The sequence below is a fragment of the Ursus arctos genome, unplaced genomic scaffold (assembly GCF_023065955.2).
Source record: "Ursus arctos isolate Adak ecotype North America unplaced genomic scaffold, UrsArc2.0 scaffold_34, whole genome shotgun sequence".
NCBI lineage: Eukaryota > Metazoa > Chordata > Mammalia > Carnivora > Ursidae > Ursus > Ursus arctos.
The window spans coordinates 17,926,503-17,940,580 of record NW_026623030.1 but is presented as its reverse complement, the minus strand read 5'-3'; the positions used below and the strand labels follow the sequence as shown (position 1 = coordinate 17,940,580).

The following is a 14,078-nucleotide window of genomic DNA, read 5'->3' as shown; positions in this document are numbered from 1 at the left end:
GGAAAGAAACAGACACAGGACAAAAGGCAAATGTATAAGCAGGATCATCAAGTTATTAACCAGAGAGAGGAAACAATGTAAGTGCTTAATAATAGAGGACTAGATGATGGACTATTATGAAGTTCATAAAACTATGTTCTCTTTGTTGTCTGGTGTCTTCTTCTTACAGGGTGGGAAACCTCACGTGAGTCCCTTCACCTTTGAGTCTTAGCTTCCCCATCTATAAAGTAGGATCATCCATTCCAATCTAACGGGGTCATTCATCATTTGTTCACTCATTCAACAAATGTTTTTTGAGCACCTGCTAAGTGCCAGGCACTGTGCTAGGGCTCAGGGACACAGAGTGGACACACCAGGTACCTGCAATCACGAAGCTGACATCTGACACTCTAGAGTGTCGGGGGTAATGGTGCCCTGGAGAGAACTAGGACAGGGTTAAGGACATGGTGGGGACAGGGGATGCTGGGTGGTCAGTCAATGCCTCTTTGTTGAGGAATCATTTCATCAGAGACCTGAGGTAGGTGAGGGAATCAGACATGTGGACACCCGGGGGGATAGGTTTCTAGCTAGAGAGAACAGCCAGTGCAAAGGCCCTGAGGCATAGGCATGCTCAGTATTCTGGAGAAGCAGCAGAGTGGTTTGAACTGAGTCAGTGAAAAGGGAGGGTGATAGAAAAAGACCCTAGAGATAGGGGGGCCTTATGGACCATGATGAGGACCTTGGACCTTACTCTGAGTCTTCTTGAAAGTCACTGGAAGGCATTGAGCAGGGAGTGATGTCACTTGACTCCTATTTTAATAGAATCCTTCTATGTGGAAGAATAAACGTGGGGGCACTGTAAGAACATAATCGACGACCAGGGATCATGGGGAACACACATGACACACAGCCATGCACAGTAATGTTTTTTTAAACCTTATTTCCCTTATACACAGGAGGAAAAAGGATTCTTTTTGTTGTAAGGGATGGGAAAAGAGGAGGTACCTTAACTGTCCGTTTGGTCCCTTGTTTTCCTAACTGAGTTCCTTCCAGAGGGCTCTGGCTCTGCAGTGACTGTTTGCAAGGCCTGACGGACATGCCATGCTTTGCTCCTGCAGCTCTGGCTTCTCCGCCACGCTCTGAGCACTGCCTGGTACAAGGGAGTATGTAATAAGTGTGAAATCAGTACAAAAAGTCCAAATTGGTCCTTGTTGCTACATGCCACACTGGCACCAGAAGAGGAGGGAGGGTGCACTTGATCTGGAGGAGGCCGGAGAGAACGGGGGTTTGCCTCCCCCGCCCCTCCGGGTCATCTGTCTGCTTTGCATGTTTTTGTTTGTAACCCTCCCCCACCCTGTCCAGAGTCCTGAACTATTACGGAGCCAGTGGAGTTGAACGGACAAGGTGTAGCCATGAGAGTATGAACTTCAGAGCCAGACCGACCTGGTCTGAATCTCGATTCTGCCACCTCCCAGCTGTGCGACTTGGACAAATCCTCTCCCTACCCTGGGCCTCAGCTTTGTCATCTGCAAAATGGGGTGGTAATCATGGCGCTTATTTGGATAGGTTGTTGCAGCACTAAATGAGACCATTCCACACCTCCCTGGGCCACCTAGACTGAACCCAATGCCAAGCATAGGGATACAACAGTGAATGGGGCTGGAATAGTGGCCAGCCTTGAGCACTGTCATAGAATCAGCGTTCAATCACTAGTAGCGATCAGTTATAAGAACTAAAAGATGACAGTGTTCATTATCTCTCCTCTGCTCCAACTAATCCAAAGACCCATCACCCCAGCATGGATAATCATGTTCTTCTTTCAGTGCCTCTGGCCTCAGTTTCCCCAGGTTTGTGGAAGGCTTGCTGGCTGATCTCTGGGGTCCCTTGCAGGAAGGTCACCATGCTTTCAGCCAGCCTGATACTCTTCCACAGACCTGGCCCCCTCCAGGAGGACCTAGCTCTTTCGTGCTCCCCCAGGACCTGTGGCTTCTGAGGTGTCTCAGAGCACATGGGCTGTGTTTGTTAAATGAGAGCCTTCTGCCAGTGAGAGGGGTTCAGTGAGATGAGTTCAGGCCAAGGAATCGCAAACGTTTGCTTTTAGACCAAATAACAAAACCGTAAAAGGGGCTCGTGGCCGATGCTTAATATTCGAACTTGAAAAAAAAGGTCCTGAGATTTTTCTGGCAAAACCTCATGGGTTTTCCCTGGGAAAACAGACAGGAGGATTGATGGAGAACCACCGGGGGCTTGTCAAGCTTTGGCTACTGATGAATTACAGGAGTCTCAGCTCAAGGGGAGAGAGGCACGTGCCCAGCGTGAACAGCCGGGCTTCCTTCTGTTTCAAGGACAGATAATGAAATAATAGGCCTTTCTTTCTCCACTATCTTATGTGAGCTTTAGGACGCCTGATGAAGCAGGCAGGATGGGTATATTTTACCTATAACATAAATGAAAAAACAAACAAAACAAAACTGAGGTCCGGAGAAGCTCAGTGACTTCCCAGAGCTACATAGCTGAGTAACAGACACCTTCTTAGAGCCAGGTTAAGTGCTCGTGCCACCAGCCACGAAGGCGCCACAAAAATACCCGACCCGGGCCTGGAAGGAAAATGCCACTGCGGCAGATTACAAAAATGACAGCAACCTTGTGTGACTCCCCCTGCTAAGCAGTTGAGTTTATTTCCCCACCCCTTGAATCTGGGCTGGGTACGTCACTTGCTTTGGCCAACAGGATGCAGCAGAAGTGACATTTCTCAGCACCTTGTGCCGGCTTCCAGAGTCCTTTGTAGCTGCCCTCCTGCTCTTCAGATCCCGCACTGGCACATGGACAAGCGCAGACTCGTCTGCTGGAGGGTGAGAGAGCAGGTGGAGCAGACACAAGCCATCCTAGCTAAAGCCTTTCTGGATCAGCCAGCCCCTGGCTGATCTGCTTAGCTGACCACAGAGCGTCCATGAGCCCACTGGAAACCAGAAGGGCCACTCCCCTGACCCAGCCTATGCTGCCAACCTGCAGAATTATGAACTGAAATAGTGACTTAAAATAATAAGAATTTACATTTTGGGGTGGATTGTTACATGGCAAAAGCTGACTGATACATCACGAGGAGAGACTGCTTCAAAGGGACCCAACATCTGTCTGGCTTGGAGCATCCGTAGGGATAGGACCTTACCCCCTCATGAGGCCAGACCTTGGCAATTGCTGTCTGATGGACAGTTCCCTTGGGTGCCCACCCGGCCTGCTTTCAAGTTGGGACCACAGATGCCTCGTACACAATAAACAGATGTGGTTGTATCTTGTTGGGAGTAAGCATTCTCAAAGCTGTTTGTCAGCTGATAAATCTAGTGTAGTGTTTGAGAGCGTGGACAGTCCAGTCTCAAATGTGATAACCAATGGCATTACCTCTCCAAGCCTCAAATTTTTTTTTTTTTTACCTGCAAAATGGGGAGTATTAAGAGTCCCCAACTCGTAAGGGTTTCTGTGAGAAAGCAATAAGCTAATAACATAAACTGCTCGCTACAGGCCTAGCACAGAGTAAATGCCAACATGTGTTCAGTGTTAGCACTTCTGGGCCTTTTTCTCATTGTGGGCTCTAAACAGCAGCCCACCTAGCATCTTGACTCTTCTTCCCTGCGTTTGCAGGAGGAGAACGTGACATCTTCATACTATGACAGAATAACGAAAGTGGAGAAACACACAGCCCAGGGGCTCTCAACCTCAGCACCGCTGACATTTGGGACCAGATCATTCTTTGTGAGTGGGGGAGGGCTGTCCTGTGCCTTATCGGATGTCTGCCAGCATCCCTAGTCTACCCACCGGATGCAAGTAGCACCCTCCACCCCAGCTGTGACAGCCAAAAATGTCTCCAGGCATTACCAAATGTCTCCGGGGGGGGGGGTGATGGGGAGGGGGGATGACAAAATTGTCTCCAGTTGAAAACCACTGACATAGCCACCTTCTGATGCCCACAAACCAGGGCAGAAGTTCCTCCATCGCGGAGGACAGCAGAAGGTGGAGAGAGGCAGCTAAAAATAGCGCTGCCCAATCAAGGATCGTAAATCACCGCAAAGGGAGCTCTCTCGCCCAGATGATGCCATCTGCTTCCACGTCGGCGGTGGAGGTGCCCGAGTGAGCCAGCCGGGAGGAGAAGGCAGAGCAGGGAGGAGGTGGGGAGAGCAAGGAAGAAATGGAACCAGGTTGCGGGGGAGGAGCATTTGGGAGGCTGAGATGAAAAGAGATCCTGCCTTTGGTTGGGTTCCCCAGAAGCAGACCCAGAGAGGAGGATTTGCCTGGCAGTAATTGATTGGGACATGTCTCCATGAAAAATGGTAGGGGAGAGAGGGAAGTAGGAGCGGGGTGGGAAGGTGACCAAGAGAGGATGTGGTATCAGTTAAAGTCTCCAGAGGCTCAGTTGTAAGGAAGTGCTGCAGACGATGTAGACAAGATCCCAGAGTTGTCCCCATTAGGGCACGTACCAGGGGGTGCTGAGTTTGTGGGGTGGCAGGAAATACGACAACTCGTGGGGTATGTTGGAACCTTGACATGGAGGGTCCCAAGGCAGGGACCCCATCCCCCAATACCTCCTGGGGCCAGGCTGGATGCCTATAAATGAGGAAATGGGCTGAGGGTGGGGGGCAGATTGAACTGGAGGGCCCATTCCCCTGTCTGCCAGCGCACCCTGGCTGCCCCTCAGCGCCGTCCAACTGTTCCAGGAGGGAATGTGGACGCCGCAGCATGGCCAGATTATCTGATCTAAAGGTTTGTTCTTTCAACGTAAAATCTCCTGAGTTTGAAATCTGGTGACCCACCCCAAAAGCAAACCCAACAAGATGTAACACTGCAGACTAAACTGAACGTGCCCACCGGAGAGCTGTTCATGTGCAACAACTGGCTTATCAGGATGAGGACAGAAGAAGGGCTGTGGAAATGGTGAGACCATAATGCTATGCCTTACTTGATAGGATCCTATCCTTTTTTTTTTTTTCTTTTAAGTCTCTTTTCCCTTCTAGTTTTCTTCTGTTCACTCTCCATTCCTATGACCTCTTCTCACCAAAACTGTAGACATGACGAACTTTCCAGCTTGCCTCAAATATACCATTGCTGTTTTGCATCTCTATGCCTTTGCTGTTCCCTGTGCATGGAATGCCCTCCCACACCCCTTCCCCTTCTGGCTCAGCTTCTATTCATTCCAAGAGAGGCAACTCATTGCTAATTTCTCTAGACCTGCGCAAGGCAGAGTCAGGCCAGCTCCCAGCACATCTAATACAAGACATAACTCCCATTATTGTTATCGGCTGTTTACTTGACTTACACTCCCCTGTCTTCCCCATACTTAACTCTAGGAGGGTAGGAATGATATCTTTTTTGAGCATCACGGTGCCTGGCAGTACAGTAGTTATGCACCCAGTGTGTGTGGTGGAAATGAATGACTGAAAGAATGAATGAGTGTATTAGACCACTTCCCCCTTGGGTGTGGCTGATTGGCCTAGGGGCTAATTGCATGCTGACAAGGGCCAAGGTAAGGGATCATTTCTATGTTTTGTGGTCAGGGACCCACGTGGGGACAATCAAAATCCTGGGCTCCCCTGGACTTATGATGAGGACTGGCACTCAAAATCCAGCCCAGTAGCCAGATCTCACTGTTAGGAATGGAAACCCCCACACATTCAGAAAAAGTCCTGCATCAGGGATAGGAAGGAGCAGGGACAAAGAAGCAGCCCGAGGTGCCAGAGGTGTAGAGAGGCTGAGAAGACAGAGGGTCCTCCATAGCCTTGAGTCATTCTTAAGCCTTGTCCCTGGAGCTTAGAAACAGAGCTGTCCTCAGTTAAGCCTTCAGATGAGACCCAGCTCCCAGCTGATACCTGGATTGCAGCCTTATAAGAGATCATGAAGCAGAGGAACCAGCTGGCCATACCTGGGTCCTTGATCCAACTGAGACCATAGCTGTGTGTTGTTTGTTGTTTTAAGCCATTAAGTTTGTAGTGATTTGTTTATGTGTTTAGCAATAGATAACTAATATATATATATCCCCTTTTATATATATATATACACACACATACATATATATAATAGCTAATGTTTTAAATAGTTAATATATATGTGATTTATTGATCTTTTTTTTTTTTTTAAAGATTTTATTTATTTATTTGACAGAGATAGAGACAGCCAGCGAGAGAGGGAACAGAAGCAGGGAGAGTGGGAGAGGAAGAAGCAGGCTCATAGCGGAGGAGCCTGATATGGGGCTTGATCCCACAACGCCGGGATCACGCCCTGAGCTGAAGGCAGACGCTTAACTGCTGTGCCACCCAGGCACCCCTGTCTGTCTGTCTCTTGTCTATACAGTCCTGATGCCTGGCACCCACCCACTGGTCTCTCCAGGAACGGGAGCCATTATTGTTCACATGATTAATTTGGGCGGGAAGGAGAAGCCACGGGCTGGCCATGCATTTCCCTACCCCTGTGTCCTTTCACACTTCTCATGACAAACACCCCAATCATTTTGCTTTACTGTATTTTCCAATTTGCCAACAAGGAACACAGATAAATGCAAAAAACCACATTGGTAATATCTGTAAGTAAAGGAAGGCTGGCTGAACTGACCTAGGGGATGAAAGACCGCGTCCTTGAATACACCCGAGAGAGGACGCGCTTCTCTGTGTCTGCCGTCGTAAGTCTCCACCCTCAGCAGTCCCATCAAGGGCTCCAGCCTCCTCCGGCCAGTTCCTTGCCAATTCCTTCCTCTGGGAGCCCCCTTTGGAGCCTTCCTCACATGACTCATGCTTGTTCATTGTCCAGGTCCCAGGTTAGACCCCCTCTTCCAGGAAGGCCCCCAGGTTTTCCCAGGTTGGGTGAGGGGCTTCTTTCTTGCCCCTATGAGGCACGCCTCAGCCCGCAGATTAGGGCTAGAAGCAGAAAAACATGCCCCTTTAGGTCAAAAGACTGATCTACAGCTCGCAGAGATTAGGATCAAATATGTGCTGATTGCTACATTCTTCAAGGGCCTCCTGACTGCCTGTGTATCTCACTGGTAGTTCATACCGAACTGAATGATAAGCACCAGAGAAGTCTTGTGACAGTCGTTTCCAAGTAGAAATTCGAAGCAGACATTTAGGATCTACAGCTCCCTGCACAGCCCTTGCCCCTTGAGCACTAAGCATGTAACTGCCAGCCTCATACAGCAAAAGTGCAATGCTTTCTGGCCACGGGGCCTGTCCCCGTGCTACTCAGATAAGCTTACTAAGTTGCACCCCACAACGTCTCAAGGACCCTTTCTCATGCCCCACAACCCCGAAACACAACTACCTCTCCCAGGTCCCCTCCCAGAAGTCCCACATGTCTCCCTAATGACCTGCCCTCGGGCCTTGCTCTCTAGGGGACAGGGGCCCCAAACCCAGATACCTGACCTTATCTCCCAGCCGAATGCCTGCGGGCGCTCACACAGACATCTAGATGCAGTGCTAGGGTCCGAAGCAGAGGCACTCATCAGACAGCTTTTAACTTCTACCCGCCCCGGGCTATGCCGCCTGCGGTCTGCTATGAAAGGATATTTTAAGCAAGTCCTGCTGTTTTTCTGTGACCAGCATACTTACATTGCCCTACTGTGGCTGGGTGTTAAATGCAGTCCCATTAGTTCCTTGCAAGCGTTTAAAATGCCGCAGCAAGTTTTCAACACCCTGTTTAGAAACTTCCTCGTTTTCCCATATCCTGGGAGCCTCCGGAAGTAAGGGTGGTCTGGATCTCCCTCGAATGCTGAGATGTCCTTTTTTTGGCTCCCACCGTTGCTCCCTCGAGGAACACCTTACTGATTCCTCTCTGCCCAGCCAACCCTACCCTGACCGCTCCTTGTACCCACACTAGGCAATCTCCTTAGCCCAATTCAGACTCTGCCCAGGACTGTCAGGTGGGTGGTGGGTACAAAGCCTTGGCAGAGGGCCCCTCCCTCGGGGCAGAAGGGCTGTGCTCCTCCTTGCCCAGGCCTCCTACCTGCTGAGACCCTTCAAGGCTCCTCCTCCTCCTTCTGCTTAGGAGCTGGGCGGGCGGATCCTGTGGGCGCCTCTCTCCTTGCTTTCCCGGAGGCCTGGCCTCTTCTTGCTCCTGGAAGCCTGGCACTGAGCAGGTCTGACCCCTGGCCCCAGCAAGCCCTCCCTCGCAGGGCTCCAGGCCGTGAGAACCAGCCCAGGTGTGTCCCCTGGGGCCCTGTCACCGGGCCCAGCTGTTGCCATGATCTTGGGGCTATACTGGAGGCTCCAAGGGCTGCAGCTGAGGGTAGGGGGAGAAAGTGGAGCTACAGTTCCCCCCACCCCCGGGCAGCACACACCAGCGGGTCAGAACGGGAGCTTGTCAAACACTCATGGTACCTTTGTGGGCATCTCCAGGAGGGTTCTAGAAAACTGTATTTTTAACAGGTGCACCAGAAATTCTCACAACTGGGGAAGTTGGGGCGAAAGTGAAGGCAGGTTCTGGGGAGGAGTGTCTGGTGGAGCAGGCTCCCGGGGGCTGCTCCTGGCTGTTAGCAGGACAGGCTAAGAAATGTCAGGAGAGGTAGGAACACTCACAGATGGATGGTCAGCCGGACAGACACACAGGAGGCAGCCTGGTTGTCTCCCTGTTGAGTCTCTGTCCAACATAATTGTCTGTTTGTTTACTTGTTACTGCTGTGTCCCCCACTGGACTGTTAGCCCCAGGAGGGCAGGGACTGTGTCCACCCTGTTCACAGCAATGTCCCAGGCCTAAGCCCAGTGCCTAGCACATGGTATGTGCTCAATTAATATTTGTGGAATGAATGAATGAAATGGATGCATGAGAGGAGGGACTGGCAGACAGGCAGACAGAAAGGCAGGTAGGATGGATGGATAGTTGAATGGTTGGATGGATGGATGGATGGATGCATGCATGCATGCATGGGCAGAAGGATGGATGGGTAGAGGGATGGATAGTTGAATGGTTGGGTGGGTGGGTGGATGGATGGACGGACGGACAGACAGACGGATGGATGGACGGGCGGGCAGAGGAATGGATGGGCAGAGGGATGGGAAGGCGAACGGACAGGCGGACGGACAAGCACCAGGGCTGGTGCTCCAGGCGGGCTCCTGTCCCGTCCCCTGCCCTATCTCTCCATCCTAAGAAACCCTCCCAACCTTGAAGCAGCTCCCACTTTCTTTGCCAACCTGGCCCGAGAGCCTCCTACCTCCTCAGGAGCTTGGCTTCTCCCCGTGTCCACCCCAGACAAAGGAAATCTACACAGAGAGAGAAAGTGCCTCCTGGGTCATGCCAGAGAGTTCCACAGGCCAGGCCATAGCTGTCCTGAACAGATCTTGAAGCATCAGACCCAAAGCTGAAGGGCGGCTGAGGGCAGGGCTCTGATTCAGCTGCTGAGGCCCCCAGGAGACAGCCTCCCTGCCTTCCCGCTCTGAGAGGGAAGGAGGGGTGTCATACTTTTTAAAAAGCACAAATAATGAAATAGCCACCCCGCATAGTCCTACTACCCCGCATTAACCTTGATTAACATGTTGGCATTCTAGCCTTTTTTTCTAGACATATGCTTTTTAAAAAAGAAAAAAATTTTTTTAAAAGATTTTATTTATTCGACAGAGATAGAGACAGCCAGCGAGAGAGGGAACACAAGCAGGGGGAGTGGGAGAGGAAGAAGCAGGCTCATAGCAGAGGAGCCTGATGTGGGGCTCGATCCCATAACGCCGGGATCACGCCCTGAGCCGAAGGCAGACGCTTAACCGCTGTGCCACCCAGGTGCCCCAAAAAGAAAAATTTTTTTAATTTTTAGGGTAGTTTTAGATTCACAGCAAAACTGAACAGCAAGTACACTGAGTTCCTACATCCTCCTGCTTCCCCCCGCAGCGTCCCCCCCAGTCAACGTCCTGTACCCAAGTGGGACACTTGTTACAACCGATGAACCTACATTGACACATCCTTCTCATTCACAGCTTACACTGGGGCTCACTCTCGGGGGTGTGCATTCTATGGGTTTGGGGAATAAGTGCAAAATGACATCTATCCACCCTCACAGTATATGTTCCCTGCTCTAAACGTCCCCTGTGCTCTGTCTATGCTTCCCTCCCTCCCCACTGACCCCGGCAACCGCTGATCTTTTCACCTTCCCCTCGTTTTGCCTTTTCCAGAACGTCCTACAGTTGGACTCACACCCTATGTGACCTTGTCAGACTGGCTTCTCTCACTTCGTAACAGGCATTTACGTTTCCTCCGTGTCTTTCACGGCTGCTTCCTCTTCCATGCTAAGTACTATTCCATTCTGTGGCTGGACCACAGTTATTTATCCATTCACCCACTGAAGGGGATTCGGGTTGCTTCCAACTCTTGGTAATTATGAGTAAGGCCGCTATAAACATCTGTCTGCAGGGCTTCGTGCGGACAAAGATTTCAACTCCTTTGAGTAAATACCGGAGAACATGATTGCTGGATTGTATGGTAGGACTATGGGTAGGCATACATTTTTAAAAAATGACATTCTTAATATATGAATACATTATCCCTCTAAAAATACGGCTGACATTATTGAGCACCTAGTGTATGCCGGGAGGTGTTTTTATGCATTTTACACAAATTATCTCACGTCATCCTCGCAGCCATCCTCTGACATAGGCGTTATGAGCGGCATGGACAGATGAGGAAAGTAGGACCAGAAGAAATTAAGTACCAGACCAGGATCACACACACCCTTGGGGCCAAGACTGGAACCTTGGAAGTCTGACTTTGGAGCCCACACTTTTAGTCATTCTTCTGGAAAAAATTAGAAAATGACAGGTAAAGCCTGTAATCCCCTTTGACCCCTAGCCTGGACCCTGGTCTCTCCCAGCCTTCCCTAGCCATGGGGTGCCAAGGGCAGGGGTTGAGGGGGTGGCCCACCCTGAAAGCAGGTAATAATGAGCTACCTGGAGAAAAATTTACAGTAATAATAAAACCAACTGAAGTCAATCTGCTTTTTATTATCACTGAGTACTATCTTCTAACCAAAGTCAGTGATCAAATAAATACTCCTCCCTGAGAAAGTATTTTGTTTGTCTAAGCTATAAACCACTGCTGCATCACTGTTAAGTTTTAAGAATAAGCTTCAAATTAGCCCATTTTTATTACTTATCCTTTAATGAACTCAGAAGTGAATTCAGAGAACCCCCTGGTTATACCCTGGCTCCTGACACAGGTGGACCCAGCTACATGTGATCATCTCGGAAGTTTCTCACGGTTTGGAATCGTTCAAAGTCACTTTGGCTCGGTTTGTGTCTCCAACCTCTGGGATAATATATATTTCTCCATTTAAACAGCAGATTCAAAATAAACAGTGATTACAGACACAAAGAAAGAGCCCTTGAGTGACTTCTGTCATTCTTTGTCACTATCTGGAGTGGTGTTTAAAATGTATCTGTTTTGGGTATGATCAGTAATATTAAATGTTCATACAATACCTACTATTGATTAAAATAATAAATGGTGTGTCTGCAACAAAAAAAAATAAAATAAAATGTATCTGTTTAAAATTTAAGAGTGAAGTGGAGTACAAATTGCTAGGTGTAATATTTTTCTGGTTTAGTGAATTTGAATGTATCTTTAACACTGAGATTTATTCTTTTAAAATTACTGGTTTAAAATCAAAGACCAAGCCATGGAAAGACTAATTATTAGTATAGAATTATTACTGCAAATAATCTTGTCATATAGAGGAGAGAGGTGTTAAAAATTGATCTGTTCTAGGTATCAAATATCCTCTAAGCTTAACTGCTTCCCAGAGGCTCTCTGTGCTGTGAATTTTCTGTGTATCTTTCCAACCTTGCTTTATGCTGATACATATAAATGTATGTATCGGTAAAATGTATACAGTGTTATTTGGTATATGTACAGGTGTTTAAATAGACATGAGTATTATCTCCTTTTACACCTTGCCCCGTGACTTTCTTTTCTTGGTCTATGGGATATGTTTGAGATCTCGTCATGTGAATGCTTATGGATCTAGTTCTTTTTTTTTAAATCACTATATCCATGAAAGAAACTACATTTTACTTATTTACTCCCCTCCTGATGGGCATTTAGGGTTGTTTCCAGTTTTTTTTTTTACTATTATAAACAACATGCCCCTTGGCTGCTGTTGCTCTAGACATAGCAAGGTCAGAGGCAGGCGGAGTTCTCAGGTTAATAGGTCCTGTCAGGTGCCCTGCTGGGGGCTGTTCCAGCCTGTGCCTTCTGATGGTCCAGGGCTATTTGCACCCTTGCCCTTTTCTCCGGACGGCCATGAGCCAGGCGAGGCTCAGGATGCCTTTCTCAGCTCAGGCGGTGCCTCCTGCATGGATCCCGTGACCCTGTGGTTGTCACAAACCCTGCACCACGAGCCTCGTGATCTCGGCTATTTAGGCAAACTCACCAACGCCAGCGTGTGCGTGTGCACGCGGGCGCACACACACACACACACACCATCCATTGGTCTCTTCATGCCAATGAGAGATTTCTAGGCCCGATCATGTTACTCTGCTCTGTGTCCCGGGCTGGCAGCTGGCGCTGGGGATCCCAAGGGCTGTTCTCATTGCCTGTCTACACCCATAGCTTCTTCCTCTTCCCCCAACACTGCCCTGGCCATTGCCCATGCCTCCGAGGCACGTGATTCACTCTTCTCTTCCCTTTATACACATGTCTGCTTCCCCAATTAGCCTGGGACATTCTCGAGATTAGGGACAGTGTCTTATTCCATTGGAGAATTAACAATCGATAAATGAAATAATCAGTGACTCTGTGTTGGGTCCTTATTCTGTCGGACACCATTCTTTTTGTGCATTTTCTCATTTAATCCTCGCATAAGTGTAGATGCTGTTACATTTCCTGTGAGGTAATTATCCTTATTTTATGGTTGAGAAAGCCAAGGCTCAGAGAGCTTAAGTCTGTTCCCTAAGGCCACACAGCAACTTCCTCTGTGACCAGGATCTGAACCAGGATGTGTCTGACCTCCACTGGGGATACTCTCTAGCCCCTGCCATCTGACTAGGTCAAGTTTGGAAGTTCGGAGGTGAGACAGGCACCATTTTTATCCTCAATTCCTTAGCCACATTAGAAAGCATCAGGCTCCCACCATCTCTCACATTGCTGTGAACACCTGCTAGCTGCTGTCTTGCCCACTCTTCACTCCCATCCAAGCACGGGGGGTCGTCCTAACGTACCAATCTGAATTTATCTCCCTTCTTCCCTAGCTCCAATCCTCCCCTTGACTCCCCACTGACCAAACTCCTTAAGATGTCTGACAGCCCCTCCTTGACCCAGACCTGCCTTTGTCCCAGGCTCACCTCTCTTTACCACCCAGCCCCCAGGCTCCATGTTCCAGCCACACCTGGCTGCCTTTAGTTCTGTGGGTTGATTGCACCTCCTCTTTCTCACCCCAGGGACTTTGCACATGCTGCTCCCTCCACCTGGAGCACCCCCCCCCCCCCCGGCTCCCTCTGCTGACTCAAACTTCAGATCTTTCCCCGGAAAGCTGCCGAGTTTCTCACTGGAGGGAAGCTCTGGCCCTTGTTGTCAAGCTGCAGCCCTGATCTGGGGACTCTCCACCCTGGGGACTTGTCTCAGCCATGGGGACATAAAGCAGCAGTGGTAGAGGAGGGGGAGGAAAGCCATGATTGGCGGCCCTGGCTGGGAGGTTGGCTTTTTATTTGCACTTTATTTGCCAGATGCTGGGAGAAAGATGTCCACCAGAGGGACAGGGAGAGGACCAGGCAGAAAACTCTGTCCTGTGTAGGATCTGCCTCATCTGACCTTCAGAGCTGCCTAGGAGATACGTAGTCTTGGGCCCATTTTATAGATGAATCAGGCTCAGGAAATAGAAAAAGATGGGAGTGGGGCACCCTCACGGCCAGCAGCCCCTCCCCGGTTCTCCTCCGGAGCCGGACACTTCGTCGCTCAGACAGAAGGCCCTGGGCCACAGCTCTGCCTCCAGAGCCGCCAGTGTTCACGGCCTGGTCGGTGGCACATGGTGTCCGTGTGATGGGGAGAGATGGGGTCTGGGCCCGGGACGAGGAGGGGCCTGGCCAGCAGCATCAGGGGGCAGAGAGCGTGTAGCCCCAGACTCTCTTTGTGGGGGGAGTCTCTGCCAG

General features: G+C 49.7%; 1 protein-coding gene across 2 annotated transcripts in view; it reads right to left on the bottom strand.

The window, feature by feature from the left end:
* NOS1 (nitric oxide synthase 1) overlaps positions 1-14,078 on the bottom strand; it is a 174,764-nt gene that overhangs the window by 143,625 nt on the left and 17,061 nt on the right. The window lies entirely within an intron of this gene.